Below are 15,397 nucleotides of genomic sequence, written 5' to 3' on the forward strand. Positions count from 1 at the left end.
AATAAAGTCAGAATCTTGCACACAAGTGCATTTAATTCACGGTAAATCAACAGTGGCCAAAAATTCCTCCTCAGCACTCCATGAGGAATCCATTTGAGTGTGCTGAACTTTTAAGTAGGCTGTAAACCAAGAACAAATGCTGAAAACATTCTTTATACAAACACAATCCTGTTGTTTTGAACTCCCATAGTTTGGTTTGTCACCAGAAATTTACCAGTCACTGCACAATCAATAAGATGCCTCAGCTTGCGTAGTTCTGACTTTAAACATGATAAAAGTCAACATCGTTAAATGCTGATAAGCTTAACTTTTCCCTTTTGCTCTGAGAATCGACTATAATAAAATTATTTTATCTAACAATTCAAAGGTCTGCTGCAGGCAAACAGAATGAAGGTGGCAAACTGTTAAGGAAAAGGAGAGTCAATCAAATTGCCGTGCTCAGGTCAGGAGTGTAATGGAATACTTGCCAGTCGCCTGGATGAGTGCAGCTCCTTCAACACCATCCAGTGCAAGGCAGCCCACTTGATTGGTACCCCTTCCACAAGCATTCAACAAATTTAAAAAAATTCAACTTTTGGATTATGAAGCAAGGTGGGTTGAGGACAAACTTGGAAACGCCTGCTGGCAAGACTGACTTCTATGATTAAGAACACAGTCTGATTGATCAGTGGGTCAAGTTTGTTCAGCATCATCTAGTGTTAAAGAGTAAATTTAAAGTGAAAGAACAACTTGCAACGTAATTATGGACTGGGTTCCTTCCTTTTAAAAAGTCAGAGAAAAGTTCACATCAGAAATTACAGTTATCAGAATCAGGTTTATTATCACCGGCATCTGACGTGAACTTTGTTAACTTAGCAGCAGCAGTTCAATGCAATACATGATCTAGCAGAGAGAGAAAAAAATAATAATAAAAAATAATTTAAAATGTAATAATAAGTAAACAAGTAAATCGATTATGTGTATTGAATAGATTTTTTAAAAATGTGCAAAAACAGGAATACTGTGTATTAAAAAAAGTGAGGTAGTGTCTAAAGCTTCAAAGTCCATTTAGGAATCGGATGGCAGAGGAGAAGAAGCTGTTCCTGAATCGCTGACTGTGTGCCTTCAGGTTTCTGTACCTCCTACCTGATGATAACAGTGAGAAAAGGGCATGCGCTGGGTGCTGGAGGTCCTTAATAATGGAAGCTGCCTTTTTGAGACACCGCTCCCTAAAGATGTCTTGGGTACTTTGTGGGCTAGTGCCCAAGATGGAGCTGACTAGATTTACAACCTTCTGCAGCTTCTTTTGGTCCTGTGCAGTAGCTCCACCAAACCAGACAGTGATGCAGCCTGTCAGAGTGCTCTCCACGGTACAACTATAGAAGTTTTTGAGTGTATTTGTTGCCATGCCAAATCTCTTCAAATCCCTAATAAAGTATAAGGTTTAAGTTAAACAGAGTACAAAGGTTATAATATTTTATACCTTATGATGCCTGCTAATTTTCTACAAATTGTTTTATCTGTAGCTGTCTTATTGCCATGCCTGCTAAATGACAAGATGCTTAGACAAAAACAAAATATTGCAGGTATTGGAAAATAACATAACTGAAAATTTAGGGTTTTCTATTGGCATTGGCAGGGGAGAGAAAATCTTTCCACTGATTGTTATTTATTCTTGTCATTATGGTTGAAACAGAATTAAACTAAGTTGTAATTAAATTAAGCTGATTATATTTTCTGCTTGGTAAATAACCTGCTTGCTTTTACTACTTGGGCTCAAATATAGTTTGAGATATCGACCTCAATAAAGCACTAAAATATTACTGCGTCTATAATGCAGTTCAGTATGAGTTAATGTATTGTGGGGATAAATGTGATAATGTGGGTAAAACATCTTGTAATGAAGGGTGGGGGGACCTTCTGCTTAGTTGCCTAACTACTGTTGGAATTTATTTGTGCATTATTGTAGAAGTCTTCCCAAAGTTCTTTGCAAATGCTAGTTCAAACTGGCAGCTGAATCTTCTCTACTGTTGCCTGCTGTTCCTCTAGTTGGGACTCATTCGTCACCAGGTTAACTGAGGCAAGAACAGCAGGGTAGCGTAGTGGTTAGTACAAAGTTTTACAATACAGAGGAGCAGGGTTCAGTTCCCGCCTCTGCCTGAAAGGAATTTTCATGTTCTCCCAGAGACAGCATGGGTTTCCTCCGGGTGTCCTGGTTTTTTTCCGCAGTCCAAAGACGTACTGGTTGATAGGTTAATTAATCATTGTTATTTGTCCCGTAATTAGCATGGGATAAAGTTGAGGGTTCGCTAGGTGGTGCAATTCAAAGTGCCTGAAAGTTCTATTTTGCGCTGTATCCCAATAAATAAAAGTCCCTTTAAAAGTAATGGCAAAAAAGAACTATTATGTAGAAGTAAAGTATATTTTTAATTTAATTCAGTTCCTTTTAATATTTCTTGTTGTTTTAATATTTAAACAAAATTATTTTATTTTTACTTTATACTGTTGGAGAAATTTTTGAATATTTGAATGCTACAAACATAAAATCTGAATGACTATTTGAATGCTGGTAAGTGGGATAGGTTTCAGTGCATGTCAAGGTCATTCTTTAAGTGCGGTCAGATCTTATGTTGAAAGAGGCCTCATTCTACATTACACTCTGCTAGACCATGCTGGCTAACTGGGAGCCAGTCTCAGTAGAATATCACCCACAACCAGGCAGCAGTAAGCAAAGGTCCAAGGGAATGCAAACACGAGGAAATCTGCAGATGCTGGAAATTCAAGCAACACACACAAAGTGCTGGTGGAACGCAGCAGGCCAGGCAGCATCTATGGGGAGAAGAACAGCCGACGTTTCGGGCCGAGACCCTTCGTCAGGACTAACTGAAAGGAAAGACAGTAACAGATTTGAAAGTAGGAGGGGGAGGGGAAAATGCGAAATGATAGGAGAAGACCAGAGGGAACGGGGTGAAGCTGACAGCCGGAAAGGTGATTGGCAACAGGGATACAGAGCTGGAGAAGGGAAAGGATCATGGGACGGGAGGCCTCACGAGAAAGAAGGGGGGAGGGGAGCACCAGAGGAGGATGGAGAACAGGCAGAGTGATGGGCAGAAAGAGAGAAAAAAAAAGCAAGAGGGGGGAAAATGCTAAATATATCAGGGATGAGGTAAGAAGGGGAGGAGGGGCATTAACGGAAGTTAGAGAAGTCAGTGTTCATGCCATCAGTTTGAAGGCTACCCAGCCGGTATATAAGGTGTTGTTCCTTCAACCTGAGTTTGGATTCATCTTGACAGTAGAGGGACGCCATGGAATGGGATGTGGAATATCAGAATGGGAATGGGATGTGGAATTAAAATGTGTGGCCACTGAGAGATCCTGCTTTCTCTGACGGACAGAGTGTAGATGTTCAGTGAAACGGTCTCCCAGTCTGCGTCGGGTCTCACCAATATATAAAAGGCCACACAGGGAGGACCGGACGCAGTATACCACACCAGCCGACTCACAGGTGAAGTGTCACCTCACCTGGAAGGACTTTCTGGGCCCCTGAATGATGGTGAGGGAGGAGGTGTAAGGTTAGGTGTAGCACTTGTTCTGTTTACAAGGTTAAGTGCCAGGAGGGAGATCGGTGGGAAGGGATGGGGGGAGCGAGTGGACAAGGGAGTCGCGTAGGGAGAGATTCCTGTGAAAAGCAGAAAGGGGGGCAAAATGTGCTTGGTGGTGGGATCCTGTTGGAGGTGGCGGAAGTTACGGAGAATTATACGTTTGGCCCTGGAGGCTGGTGGGGTGGTAGGTGAGGACAAGGGGAACCCTATCCCGAGTGGGGTGGCAGGTGGATGGGGTGAGGCCAGATGTGCGGGAAATGCGAGAGATGCGTTTGAGAGCAGAGTTGATGGTGGATGAAGGGAAGCCCCTTTGTTTAAAGAAGGAAGACATCTCCTTCATCCTGGAATGAAAAGCCTCATCCTGAGAGCAGATGCGGTGGAGATGGAGGAATTGTGAGAGCCTTTTGCCAATCACCTTTCCAGCTCTCAGCTTCACCCCACCCCCTCCGGTCTTCTCCTATCATTTCTCATTTTCCCCTCCCCCTCCAACTTTCAAATCTCTTACTATCTTTCCTTTCAGTTATTCCTGACGAAGGGTCTTGGCCCAAAACATCAACAGTGCTTCTCCCTATAGACGCTGCCTGACCTGCTGCGTTCCACTAGCACTTTGTGTGTGTTACTTCAAGAGAATGCAGCTGGCAGTCTCAGACATGGCAGAAGATCTGACACACTGGCCCAGATTTTTGAGTCATTGTTGAAGAAATGAACAAAGACCCAGCTTTCCACCATCCTGGTCAAGTGGTTTCTCCTTTGCCCGCATCAGCAGTCGTCAACCAGCAAATGGACAGTACTGATTGGTTAAAACGCTAAAAGCGACAGGCAGCCTAAGGAGTCAATCACACTGGCAAATTGCCACAGAATTTAAAGCAAGGAATTTAATTAAAAAACAAATTTTTAACAAATGGCTTAAACATACTACAGAAAGTATAATAATGATAGGCTCATGCACAAGAAATTGAGGTAGAAATTGAAACACCATAAGCTATGAACATTAAAAAATATGAAACAAAGCAAAATGATATTCGTATTCAGAACAAAGGGGAATTTAGCAGGAAGGTTTTCCAGAGACCTTAGCTAAATTCATGTATGTGTGGAGACCAATAAGGAGAGAATAAGATAACAAATATAGTTAAAAATCTGCTTTTAACCATTGTCAAGCTATCTTACCTGGTAGTGTAGCTGGAAGTACCAATGCCACTCACTGCTTTACCTGAACAACAATTGTTCAGAAAAGTTTTATACTTGTTGAAAAATGGGTTTAAAATAAAATAAACATAATATGCTGGTTTAATTTATTCACTAACCTGTCCAAGTAAACAGACTTTTGGGTTTGTGAAAGTGAATCTGATACAAATATCCACCGGTGTACAGAAAGTCATGAAATAATTCAGCATCTCTAAGAAGATAAATCAGCAATTTGGTGACAGGTCTTTGAAAATAATAGTTTCAATAAGGACCTTATTTCCATGCCATATGTAAAAACAATTGCAATTAGAGTTATAGAATATTAAAATTCGGGTAATATAAAGAAAACAACTCACACGGTTCTAGGAAAATTATCCCAGAAAATAGATGCTTTTTTGGTTTCTCCTAAAACCTACTGCATCTGTACAGATGTTCCCTTATGTTCAACCATAGAAGCTCCCATGAAAAAATAATCAAGGTGCCCTAGCAATTCTACTGAGAATTTCACCAAGTATTACCCTCTCCTTTAATGGGCAACAAAATATAACATAACTGCATTTATTAATTTGTCAACCAAAATGCATCTTTAGATACAAATTTAAGAAAAGAAGTAGTCACGTGTCCTTTTTTTGTCAGCTCCATTAAATAAAGCATTCTCTTAGAATTAATTATACATTCTTGACAGGTATGTACACACAATTAAACATGAAATTTGAGGAATCAATTTAGCCAAACTAAGTATTCAGGGTTTAAAATGTTTCAAAGTGAATACTTGTCATTAATCTGATCTTTATTACATTGCCTTATGTCTAATTTCTTACTGAGAGCAAGCAATTATGTTGCATTTTAAAGCAAAGTTCAAACCCCTCCACTTAATCAAACATACTAACCAAAAACCTTTCTCCTTCAGATTCGCCTCCTCCTACCCTTTATTCTCTGGTTTACAGTCCACTTCTCTCAGCTTCTATCTTCTCCAGTTCTTTGCCTCTTCCACCGGTTATCTCCACACTTCTCACATAAAACTCACTTTCTCTCCTGCCTTGATTCCTCCCCCAGATGGATTCACCTGTCACCTGCTAACTTGTGATCCTTCCATTCCCCTATCCTTTTATTTTGACCTCTGTTCTTTCTTTTCTGTCTTAACCCAAAATATGTTCACTGGTCTTCTCTCTCCGCAGATGCTGCCTGACCGGAGTTCTGCATTTCCCAATAAAAAAAAAGAATTCTCCAGGTTTCCAATGTCACCAGTCTCTCTCGTGTCTATGTTTAATTTTTGTTTTACCATGTGTATCTGTCAAGTATGAGCTTTGATTCTGGATCCCTTTTATGTTATTGGCTGCACTACATAAAGTACAGTTTCCCAGATTTTCATGTCTATGATGAAGCAAAGGCATTGTTGTCCGCCTCAGTGTCCGCTTCCCACGGAGATATTACAGCCTTTCAAATAATATACATTTATGGCACAGAGGAAGCCATTTGAATCTATATGCCAGGCTGGTCAATGGAAATATACTGAAGCTACTACCACATCATGGGCTAGGATTTAGCCTCATCAATCAAATACCTCAGGTGCTCCTCCAGGTACATTCTAAATTGGATAAATTTTTGACTTCACTTACCATTAGAGGCAGTACATTTTAGACTTGTATCATTCTGTATAAAAATTCTATCTGAACTTCTGCCAATTTCCTTGAATCTATATGTTTTTTTTTACTGAAATAGACCTCCTGAAGAACAGTACACCAGAGAAGCAGCCTCTCTTATGCAAAGGGCATTCACTGGGAGAAACTATCCAGCTGGGGTCTGTGGTGAACTACATATACCTGTCTGGACAGGTGCCCCCCCCCCCCCACCTGTGACTGCTCCTGTGGCTCCTCCCACAGACACCTGTATAAAGGCGATTGGAGGCACTGCTCCTCCCTCAGTCTCCAGGATGTTGTGTGATGGTCTCTTGCTGCTTTCTTCCAGCCAATAAAAGCCTATCTTGCCTCACATCTCCGAGAGTTATTGATGGTGCATCAGGGTCCGTAAGGACAGAAGTGTTTTACATGATCTTGTACATTTGAAACTTTACATTGCACCCAACTGCTGCTTTTGGGATGAGGACATAGGTGGAATTGATCAAAAATGTAAGGTTTCTCCACTTGTCAATTATACTTTGTCATACTCCTGAAACACAGGAACGTGCAGCCAATACCTTTTGTGGCAGAGGCAGACCGAGGCCCCGCAGCAGGTTTTTCAGTCAGGGAGCACACCGGAACACATGAAGTTCTTGCAATAAATAAAATTCTCAAATACCAAACTGACATCAACTCCTACTGAGATGTGTTTAAACATTTAATACTAGGTCAGGATAAAATTAATCTGAATAATAACAGGAGTCTATTGGGTATTGTAGAGATACAGTTTTAAAACATGGTTCCTTCCTGTTCATTTTGTCTAGGCCTCTAGGCCATTATATAACCCAAATTCCACCTGTAACCCCCACTCCATTTCCCCTCACCCTGTTGTTGGCTTTAATCCAAAGAATTAAATCCCAGCCAAGCCACTTTTCCTGATACCTAAATTTCTTGTTTCTTGACAAAATTCCTGTCGATTTCCTCTATTTCCTTGGAAGCATCACATTGTGCTAATAGTAAAGAGAACTGCTTTCTGTATAATATCTGTGACCTTAATACAGCTTTTTCAGCAGTTGTAACTTGAGCTCCCACATCTTATATGCTTCGGCAAGCCCCTTATCTGCCTTCTGTTTCTGTATCAACAGGATGTACGTATGTGTGTCAAACCAAAGTCATATAAAAATCAGAGATACAAGAGACCGCAGAAGCTGGAATTATCTCCCCTCCCCCCGATATACTTCCTCCTGTTCACCCAGCTGACACCACTGTCTCCCAACACCACCCTTGCCCATCCACCTGGCTCCTTATACCCATCACATCACCTACCAGCTCTGACTCATTCCTCACCCCACTCCTCTTTTTACTGACTGTCTTCCTTCTCCACTCAGTCTTGATGGAAGGCCTCAACCCAAAATGCGACAACTCCTTCCCTTCCACAGACACCGCTCAACCAGCTGGAACACAGAACAGTACATTACAGCACTGGACCAGACACTTGGCCAATGGTGTTGTGCCACCCTTGGTGCCAATTTATACTAAGTGTTCTCCTCGTGTATCAAGTGTATCCCTCCATTTGCTTCATATTCATGTGTCAATCTAAAATCACCTTAAACTCCACCGGACAGGTTCTTCCCTTACTATTGCTGGTAACTCGTTCCAGACACCTAGCCCTCTCTGCATAAAAAATCGTGCTTCTCACCTTGCCTTTGTATTTCTCCCTCTCAAACCTTAAAAGTCTGCCCTCCAGTTGTTGACATTTTGTACTCCCATGAAAGGATTATATCTATCACATCTATGCCTCTTGTAATAAAAAAACCTACCCTCCCCTATCAGTCTCCAAATCCTCAGTGAGAACAATCCAAGTATGTCCAATGTTTTTTATGTAGCTCATTCCCTCTAATCCAAGGAACATCATGGTAAAACTATTCACCATTTTCACAATCTCCATATCCTTCCTATGGTGCTGTCCTCCATCATGGGCATAATCCTTCCCACCATCAACAACATCTTTATGAGGCGGTGCCTCAATGATTTTCACCATCTGGAACATGCTTTCTTCTTGTTACTACTGTCAGCAAGGAGGTACAGTGGTCTGAGAGACCGGATGCAGACTGGGGGACTGCTTCGTCGAGAACTCCGCTCCGTCCGCCACAACAGACAGACAGGATCTCCCAGTTACCACCCACTTCAACTCTCCTTCACATTCCCATTCGGATGTGCGAATACATGGCCTCCCCTACTGCCAGGTTGGAGGAGCAACACCTCATATACCGTCTGGGTAGTCTCCAGCCCCTTGGCATGAACGTTGAATTCTCCAGCTTCCAGTAATTCCCTCCCTCTCCCTTCCCCTATCACACTTTCACTCTGACTCCTCTTCTAGCTGCCTATCACCTCTCTCATGACTCTGCCTTCTTCTACTACCCATACGTAGTGCTTTGCCCTTACATTCCTTCTTCACCTCTCCGACATATCCACTCCCTGCTTCCCTTCCCCCACCCCTTGCTCTTTCCTCTGATTGGTTTTTCACCTGCACCTTCCCTTCCCCCCACCTTCTTAATAGGGCCCCTGCCCCCTCCTTCTTCAGTCCTGACAAAGGGTCTTGGCCCGAAACGTTGACTGCTCCTTTCAACAGATGCTGCCCGACCTGCTGAGTTCGTCCAGCTTGTTTGTACGTGTTGGTCTGAGAACCCGTGTGCAATGATTTAAGGCCAGAATCATCCTCTCTGTTATCAGATTTCTGAAAGGTCTATGAACATGCTTTCATTATTCTTTTCACATGACACTATTTATTTATTTTGTAATTGCTGGTAATTTTATGTCCTTGTATTCTACTGCTTCCCCCAAACCACAAAATTCTCAACATCTCCAGACAGTGATAATAAACCCTACTTTGATGGGGAGACCAGAACTTCCAATAAGATAGTGGTGTGTAGACACCAAAACTGATGCTTTCCTTGGTAAATGTGTTTTTTTTTAATTGTATGTCTATACTGGAGTCCAATAACAATGAGTACAGCAGGTCTACTGCTCATTGCTCGGAGTAGCTGGCCAGGATCTCATAAAAGCCCGAGAAGGGGAGTCAGGTTGGTGGGCCTCGATGGGAGAATCGAATTGGATTCGATGGAGCTGACTCGAAGGCACCGGAGTTGGTGCACGAAGGTGGTGTGCAGAGAAATTGTGAGTGACTGTCTTGGACATTTCTTCTGTGATCAAAAGACCCTGTTGGGCATTGATTACTACAGACCTGTTTCCCTTCTTTGGTGGATAGACAGGAGGCGAGGCAGCAATGTCGCCTCTGTTGTAGCGAGGACTAGGCCTCAAGCCACGGGCTTGCCCGTGGCTGAAGTGCAGGTGAGGAGGAGATGCTGAAGACGGTGTAACGAGCCATCTGTGCTCAGTTGGGGATAGCCGCACCTGTTGGTGCTGCCGTCCAGTGTTGGATCTGTGGAATTACAGACTAGACTGCCAAGAACCATCAATTCACTGGACTTGTCTCTCAGAGTCTTGGACTGTGTTTTCTCGTGTGACTACGTTCTTTTTTCTCTTTAATTGCTTTCAATGCATGTGTATGTTTTTTGCACCTTGGCACCAGAGGAACGCTCTCTCGCTCAGCTGTATCTGTGTCTGGCTTGAATGGTAATTAAACTTGATTTGATTTTTTGATGTTGAAGTAGAGTGTCCTGTAGGATTATGCTGTGTTCTGATTGTCAAAAGTCACTTCTGTTGTGATTGATTAGTTTAGAAGCTACTGCTGTTTTCCCCACTGGATAACTGCTTGGTGTCCTGTTTCGAATATCCTGGGTGTATAAAATAGAACATGGTAAGGGCTTGCTCTCTTCTTCCTTTGTTTAAGGCATTGAGAAGGTATGCTCTATGTGCACTTTTAACTAAGTATGATTGCTGAATATATGCATGTTTTTGAATATTCAGCTTTGTAGTGTCTGTAACTTGAGGAACATGAATGTTCAGTCAAATCTTTACCATTCATAAATAAATGATTAATATACCTATTCAAAGTCAGTGTATTTCCTATCTAATGCAACAGTTGGTCATTCTATCAGCACAGCAATTCAATTATTACAAGGTTTAGAGAATGTAGCCAAGTACAGAATGTAGATAAGCAGTCGGGGAGTGGGGGATCCTGCAAAATCCATAAAGAAATGTTTTTAGTGTTGCTTAAAGCTGGGGTTCTGGGGGAGCAGGTAAATGGGGTTCCTACCTCCACCCACTATAAAATGTGGAGGAAGTTCTGTACAGAAAAGCAAAAAGGGGGAGACTGCTGAGGGGGATGGGTCTTTCTTCAAGTCCTCTGCAGAAAAAGGATTTTTTTTTGTCCTCTGCCAGATTCCTCGCATTCCATTCAGGGTTCCCTGCAAAGGATTTTGGCTAGTGTTCGCCAGCAGTGAGACTGATTAGTGCATTTGTGCCTCATTGTCATAGGGAGGGGGGTCATTCAACCTGCAGCCCTCGGTCTCTGTAAATGAATTGAATGTGGAGAAACGTGAGGTGCGGCCACATACACACACACGTGAGAGAGAGAGAGAGAGAGAGAGAGAGAGAGAGAGAGAGAGAGAGGACTTTGCCTTTAAGAGACTCTGTGAATGTGTTGAGTCCTGCCCAGTTGCTTGTTCCTATCAGTTGATATCTGATAAGCACTGTTCCTCTGTGAAATTTTAACTGTCTGTTTTAAGTGTTTGTAGTTCCATGGGAAGCTATAAGAGGAGTCTGCCCAGGCTTTGTGATTTGTGTTTTATGTTTAATCTGTTCCTTTGTTTCTTATGATCGTTTAGTCAGTTACTTTGTTTCTCGTTTTCTAAATCTGTGTTTATTGTGTCTTAATGTGTTTATTGTTACTTGCTTCCCATATAACTTAATTAGGGATGACTCATTTCATACTGACAATATGAAATTTGAGTTGAACTTTGGTAGAAATTTATTCTGGATCTGGGATGCCCACATTTGGAGAGCAATTCTTGCAAGTTCTGTTGTTTCTGTGTGTTCTAAATGTGCAGTAAGCAATCAGGCGCGAGTGCGTCTGTATCTCCCTGCATTACAGAATAGCAAAACAGAGACGCTGATTTGTGGTGGGATATCCTGTGATACATTCCTGGAGATGATGTTGAAACTTGCACACTGAAACAATGGGTCAGGTTGCTGAATTTGACTTCTTGCTACATCACAGAAGGGAAGCCACTGATATTGGTCCCTTTGATGACAAGAAAAGACAGTTGGAGGAAATTATCGGCATCTCAGGATTGCCTTTCTGTTTTGGGGGACCTGGGAGGGAGTAGTCTATTCCAGCCAACCTTGATCCAGAGGATGATAACCACCTCAAGGGACTTGAGTCTGAATAGCCCTGGTGGAGTCAGTACTTTAAGGGCTGGTATTTCCCTAGTCCTGACTCCTGGCAATTTCCCCACCTGACAGTGTGTTGGTGTAGGTGGTCTGTGGAGGACAGGTACAAGGTGCAAGTCGATGGCAAGTGTGAACAGGACAGTATCCTGGGATGGCTGTGTCTATGCCAAATGTTGTTGTGAAGCTGGGCAGTTATTAGATGCTGAATCGCACTTACGGGATATGCGTTTCCTAAGCCTAGCTGTGGTTCCACAGAGAGGTGAGATGGTGATGTGGTGCCATTAGTATGCCACCCTAATGCTCTGGATGAGCACCTCGACCATGCTGGAAAGTAAAAGGGCTATTACAAAGGAAGGACATCTTAAATGACAGCCATTCTCAGGATGGTATGGTCAGATTGTCCCAGGACCTGATGCCTTGGATTACCTACTCACCAAGGAAGGTGGCATTTGTACTGTTATTGGTTAAGAATGCTACACCTACATTGCTGATGGCTTGGTGAACATCAGTCAACTGATTGAACACATCTGAGTCAGTGTATAAAATTAAGTGGGGGACCCTCTCATTGGCTATTATACTGCAGGGTGGGGCTGGTGGACTGCTGGGAGGAGACTATTGGGTTTACAGTACTGGGTATTGTATTTATGTATACACAATGTCCTGTGATTTATGTATAACTTAGTTGGGAATTCGCGAGAATCATACCAGTCTGAGGGTTAGATCATCACGTAGGCAACTTTTGAGGTGTTAAGTGTCCTTATTCTGAATGTCAAAAGTCACTTCCAATCTGATTGGTCAGTTTAGAAGCTGCAGCTGCTTTTCCCATTGGATAACTGCCTGGTGACCAGTTTCAAATATCCTTGGGTATTTAGCATGTGGTAGAGACTTGCTCTCTTCTTCCTTTGTTTAAGGCAACACCATTGGGAAGGCAATTTTAACTAAGTATGCTTATTGAATTAGGTATTTTTGTTGAGTATTCAGCTCTGTAGTGCCTGTAACTTGGGAAACCTGAATGTCTGGTTGAATTTTTACTGTTTATAAATAAATGTTTAATATACCTATTCAAAGTCAGTGCATTTCCTGTCTCACTTGCCAGTCCCACGAATCTGATTCAACATCACATAGGGTCTGTCTAAATTTTCCATATAGTCTTGACACAACTTCCCCACTCTAATACTCGATTGCGCCTACCAAAGATGGCAGACATCCCATATGCCTTCTTTACCACCTTAACAACTTGCATAACCATTTTCAGTGGACGTGAACCCTGGTTCCTTATATACCTATCATTAAATATATATATATATATATCTCTTCTTTCATTTGACCTCCCACTTCCCTCGATTGAACTCCATCTGCCACTTCTCTCCACATGTCTGTAAATATATAATGTATATTGATATACAGTATTGAGCAAACATCTTCAACACCATGTAAAAAATTCAGTGAAGTGAAAATGCTTTCAAAAATAATGAGAAGTTACTAAATATCAAAAAAAGTTGACTATAAAGAGCAGCAAACAGTAAAAATACTAAAGCAAATCAATATATATTCTTTTACAAATTTCCGGTTCAGTTAATCAGTTTAGTTCATTCAACTCATTTTGTCGTTAATCATTTGCACCTGTTTGTAACCTGTTTAATCATGCACACTGGGCCATATACCTATAAAGTAATCAAGTTTTTATCTGAAAAGTGTTCCATTACTTAACTTACTTTCTTTAATGAAATACAAAAAAATTCTCAGTGACTTTTTTGAAAATGAATATTTAGAAATCTAAAATTTGCTCTTTTCTGCCGACCCACTAATGCAGAAGACAAAAAATAAACATCTAAAACAAAATTTATAAAATACCTAGTATGCCTAAGACTTCTGCACAGAGCTGTACATACACACGACGTTTCTAAACCAAACTTGTATTTCATTCTGGAATGCATGTGTCTTTACTTTCTGAATCAACCTACTATGAGCGTCCTTATCAAATGATGTCCTGAAGTCCATGTAGTTATACTTCTACTGCCTTATTACGCACCATTGTCACTTCCTGGAAAAACTCAGAGCAACACACACAGAAAGCTGGAGGAACTCAGCAGGCCGGGCAGCATCTAGGAAAAAGAGCGCAGTCAAGGTTTCAGGGCGAAACCCTTTAGCAGGACTGGAGAAAAAAACTGAAAAGTAGACTTAAAAGCTGGGGGGCGGGGCGTGGTGGTGGGGGAGAGAGAGAAACACAAGGTGATAAGTGAAACCTGAGGGGGGAGGGGATAAAGAACATAGAACATAGAATTCTACAGCCATCACAGGATCTTTGGCCCACAATGTTGTGCCGACCATGTAAGCGACTCTAGAAATTCCCGAGCACATAGCCCTCTATTTTACTAAGCTCCATGTACCTAAGAGGCTCTTAAAATACACTATCATATCTGCTTCCACCACCGCCACCAGCAGTGCATTCCCCACACCCACCACTCTCTGTGTGAAAAACTTACCCCTAACACCCTCTCAGCCATTTCAGCTTCTGGCTATCTACGTGATCAATGCCTCTCATCATCTTATACACCTCTATCAGGTCACCTCTCATCCTCCGTCGCTCCAAGGAGAAAAGGCCAAGTTCACTCAACCTATTCTCGTAAGGTATACCCACCAATCCAGGCAACATCCTTGTAAATCTCCTCTGTACTCTTTCTATAGATTCCACATTCTTCCTGTAGTAAGGTGACCAGAACTGAACACAGAACACCAAATGGGGTCTGAATGAGGTCTTATATAGCTGTAACATAAAAAAGCGGCCAGTGAAGGAGTGGAGATTTGAGGCTTTGACGAGAAGAGGCTGAAGACGAGCTTCACTCCAAGTGAGGTAACGCCGTGCAAGTTCCTTTCAAAGGAGAAAGTTTCAAAAGTTGAGGCAAGTATTGGATAGGTCATGGCAGCTGAGACCGGCCCCGTGGTTTGTTCATCCTGCAGCATGTGGGAAATCAGGGACACTTCCAGTGTCCTTGACGACTATGTGTGCAGGAAGTGTGTCCAACTGTAGCTTCTGGCAGCATTGAGCATCTGGAGCTGCGATTGGATTCATACTGTTGGAGGAGTTGTCTCATCAGGGGAAGGCAGCAGCAGTCGAGTTCATTGCACCATGGTTGGCTCTGCGGCACAGGAGGGAAGGAAAACGAGTGGGAGAGCTATAGTGATAGGGGATTCGATTGTAAGGGGAATAGATAGGCGTTTCTGCGGCCGCAAACGAGACTCCAGGATGGTATGTTGCCTCCCTGGTGCAAGGGTCAAGGATGTTTCAGAGCGGCTGCAGGACATTCTGGAATGGGAGGGTGAACAGCCAGTGGTCATGGTGCACATATTTACCAACGATATAGGTAAAAAATGGGATGAGGTCCTACAAGCTGAATTTAGGGAGTTAGGAGATAAACTAAAATGTAGGACCACAAAGGTAATAATCTCTGGATTACTACCAGTGCCACGTGCTAGTCAGAGTAGAAATAGGAGGATATTTCAGATGAATACGTGGCATGAAAAATGGTGCAAGGGGGAGGGATTCAAATTTCTGGGGCATTGGAACCAGTTCTGGGGGAGGTGGGACCGGTATAAACAGGTCGGTCTGCACCTGGGCTGGACTGGAACCAATGTCCTAGAAGGAGCATTTGCTAC

General features: G+C 42.4%; 1 long non-coding RNA gene across 1 annotated transcript in view; it reads left to right on the plus strand.

Annotated features, from left to right (window-relative positions):
• The first annotated feature begins 10,076 nt into the window (after positions 1-10,076).
• LOC132395721 (uncharacterized) overlaps positions 10,077-15,397 on the plus strand; it is a 51,067-nt gene continuing 45,746 nt past the window's right edge. Inside the window, exon 1 of the long non-coding RNA XR_009512728.1 lies at positions 10,077-10,205. This is a non-coding gene — a long non-coding RNA (uncharacterized LOC132395721). The remainder of the gene's footprint in view (positions 10,206-15,397) is intronic.

The sequence above is a fragment of the Hypanus sabinus genome, chromosome 6, assembly GCF_030144855.1.
Source record: "Hypanus sabinus isolate sHypSab1 chromosome 6, sHypSab1.hap1, whole genome shotgun sequence".
Taxonomy (NCBI): domain Eukaryota; kingdom Metazoa; phylum Chordata; class Chondrichthyes; order Myliobatiformes; family Dasyatidae; genus Hypanus; species Hypanus sabinus.